Here is a 4,034-nt window from a genome sequence, read left to right on the forward strand (position 1 = left end):
TTGTTGGAAGCAACATAAACCCTTACCCTACTTCAGCTTATTATCAAATTTGTCTATCATTCAGAATATGTACAGTACTGTTTTCAGCGGAAAGATTTTTATATTTAAAGCTTAAAGTCTAAAATTTAACAGTATCGGACATGTTGTTGCAGGTTAGTAACGATCCGCACTGGTTAGAAATTGTTGTAATACAGGGTAAGTGTTAATGACTGTATAAAACAAATAACCTTTTTTTGTAAAAACAAAACTTAAGGAAAGGAAACTTAACTAAACAGAAATAACTTAACAAGAAAGCTTAAGAAAACAGAAATATGTCCGGATGAGCAGATGAATATTGGTTACGCACACCTGTTCAAGTGGTACGCATACAACCCGATGGTGCTGTACTTATATAGGTTATAGATGATGAACGCGTTGTCATTTCACTCAGTGTCACACAGGGCTCAGAGTGAAGCATTTTCAGCCTTTCCTCTAATCAGCGCCACTCATACAAACTCTTTCATTATGGCTGAAAATACCGAGAATACCTTACCAAGCAATCCGATTGGTACATTATTCAAGCGGCATAAGGTCATACGAGGTCATAAAATCGTTCTTAATACGGCACGCCGAAGAATTGAGTCTAACTGCTAACTATATGCAGGTCGTTTTGATTCGCATAGCACTGGTTTGACGAAGACACTGTCAGTCAGTAAAACTTTATTGGATAAAAAGTTGCTAATCTGTAAATAGCTGTAAATGTCATCATGATAAACACAAGCTGTCTATTTCAGCCAGCAGTCATGTGTTTCAGTGCATTAATAAAGAGTAAAATAACAGTGTATTAAATAGGGACAATAACATTTTAAAATATAAAATGGTACGGGATGTTACAATTCGCTTGATTATCATCTACTGTATATTTGTACGTTGATAAAGCTGCGTCACTGCTTTTGACTTATTTTGAAATATGGGGTGAGGACATAGGCCAACTTTAATAAACAATTTGATTATACCGATAACCGAAATACCGTAATTTTTTAGTAACTTACGCCTCAGTCAAATCAAATGATAAGAAGTTGGACTACCGCCTGTGTGCGAAAGGTCTTGAAATTTAAAACAATAGTACTACATTTTATTGGCAATAAAGACAACAGGCAAGCACGAACACGAACAAAAAGAACTTGACAAAAAAATGACGAATGTAAAGGAATATGGGGTATACTAAAGAAAACTCAAAATAAAAGAAGAGAACCCCTCCCCCCCCCCCCCCCCCCCCCCCCCCCCCCCCCCACCACGCACACACAAAAAAAACGTAAAAAAAACATAGCATTCTTTAGCATTTTGCAATATTGTTAAGTATATCCAGACAAAAGGAAGCAGTGCGTTACACGGTGCTATTGATCTACGTATGATCAGAATCAAGGATCCTCTTACCGGTGTCGATGTTGTGAAGTACGTAGCCCGCCCGCTTATCTCAATAGGGAGAGCGCAGAACTACGGATCGCGGGGTCGCGAGTTCGAGCCCTGGGCGAAATGTATTTTCTCCATGACGATTTGACGAAAGAAATTGTGTCTGAAATCATTCGTCCTCCACGTCTGATTCATGTGAGGAAGTTGGCAGTTACTTTCGGAGAACAGGTTTGTACTGTTATGTGGCCTTAATATATACAAATGCGAATCCAGCTGTTCACTTATTTTTCGTCTGTGCTTAGATAATAATACTGTTTTTCTTCAAGTTTGACTTCGGAACATAAAATAAGTTCCAGCTCATTTTCGCAAGAAAGGTAATAAAGAAACGATATCTTTTTTTTTTTCCCAAAAAAAAAAAATAGACTGAGTATGAAAAGGTCCACCACTCCCTTCTCTGAGCAAGACGGACAAAACACCATTATCATTTTTAGCTCATCTGATTTTTTGAAAAAAAATGATGAGTTATTGTCATCACTTGATCGGTGTCGGCGTCGGCGTCTGCGTCGGCGTTGCCTGGTTAAGTTTTATGTTTAGGTCAGCTTTTCTCCTAAACTATCAAAGCTATTGCTTTGAAACTTGGAACATTTGTTCACCATCATAAGCTGACCCTGTACAGCAAGAAACATAACTCCATCCTGCTTTTTGCAAGATTTATGGCCCCTTTTGTACTTAGAAAATATCAGATTTCTTGGTTAAGATTTATGTTTAGGTCAATTTTTTCTCTTCAACTATCAAAGCTATTGCTTTGAAACTTGCAACACTTGTTCACCATCATAAGCTGACCCTGTATATCAAGAAACATAACTCCATCCTGCTTTTTGCAAGAACTGTTTCCCCTTTTGGACTTAGAAAATCAGTTTTCTTGGTTAAGTTTTATGATTAGGTCAGCTTTCTCCTAACTTATCAAAGCTATTGCGTTGAAACTTGCAACAGTTTTTCACCATCATAAGCGGACGCTGTACATCAAGAAACATAACTCTATCCTGCTTTTTGCAAGAATGATGGCCCTTTTTAGACTTAGAAAATCATGGGTAGGACAATATTTCTATTATACAAAAAAATCAGATGACCGTCAGCACCCGCATGGCGGTGCTCTTGTTTAAACATATTCTAATATTATATAAATGTCCTGTAAATTCTCAGTTCATCTCAGCTATGTGTGTCAGTTAAAAATGACACCGTAATTATATATAAATGAAAGGAGCAGCGAGCAAAATACCTTCCTTACATTTAACAGAAATAAAAATGATTAATTAATATCTGTTTTACAATTTTAGTATAATGGACTGGTTTACAGACAATGATCCTCACATTTTCGTTAATAATGAACTTTTTTAAATTGAAGTTTGGTCATATTATGAACATTGGTAGAATACAGGTTCTGGTTTCTAACTATCTCGAAAATACCAAATACCGTGGGAGTAAAAACATTCTCAACACATCACGGAGGGATCGTTAAATACAGATGCATGGTATAGCGGTTTACGTCAAGTAAAGAGGTACAATAGCTTTTCAATGCAAAATTTAGTAAAAATAGATAACCCTTGTGTTTTTCCATAATAATTGTCTGCTGGTAATTAATTACTGACAGTTGTATATATGTAAAAAGGCATTTGTGAAGTATGCATACAAAGAGAAATACGTTTATTAGGGGGACAAAATTACCATAAGGGGGGACGAATTGACGAAAAGGGGGACGAGTTGACCAAAATGGGGACGAGTTGACCAAATTTTATCATGAGGGGGACGAAATGACCATTTTTTTGCGGACGAAATGACCAGATCGGGGACGAGTTGACTGGGGGACCAGTGGACCAGGGGACGAGTTGACTTGATACAGACTGTTGAGGTCAATATGAGCTTTTAAAAACCTGAAAAACACATATTGACCGAGACATCAGTCTATAATTGTTATATTATATGCCCTTCTCAAATTAACTCACTAGACTAGCCCATAATTCATACATATAAGAAAAAGTGATATCACAAGTGTCACTTTCGCTTTTGCGGGTCAATTTCGCTTTTTGCGGACCCGTGCGTGCACCCCTTTCGACCAGTCAAATGAGTGCATTTGAGAAGGATATATATTTTTTCTTTTCAACTCGTGTCGTGTAATAAATTCAATATAAAGAGACACTCGTGTAATACCCTCTATTTATTTTATTTGTGATGGCGGAACCTATTATGAACAGCAGGCAATAGAGAGAGAGAGAGAGAGAGAGAGAGAGAGAGAGAGAGGGGGGGGGGGGGGGGGGGGGAGAGAGCGACATCATGCGCATGCGCACACGTAACGTGAATTAAATTTCTATATGTATATATAATATACAGCGTTTCCCAAAGGCTATCAAATAATCTTTACCTGGCATATAACTTCTACATTTACACATGACTTTTATGCAATTATTTTGTTTTTACTTTTTTGATTTTTACCGCATAAGTACAAAATCGCAACCTCTCAATTACAAAACTATACAGCCCAACCTGTGTCAAGCAGCCAATAAAGGAATGGGACTTTTTAGAGTTTCACTATATCAATGACAACCGTTGCAAGATGTCAGTACAAATATATTAAAACTATTCTT

The sequence above is a fragment of the Mercenaria mercenaria genome, unplaced genomic scaffold (genome assembly GCF_021730395.1).
Source record: "Mercenaria mercenaria strain notata unplaced genomic scaffold, MADL_Memer_1 contig_3410, whole genome shotgun sequence".
In the NCBI taxonomy this organism is placed as follows: domain Eukaryota; kingdom Metazoa; phylum Mollusca; class Bivalvia; order Venerida; family Veneridae; genus Mercenaria; species Mercenaria mercenaria.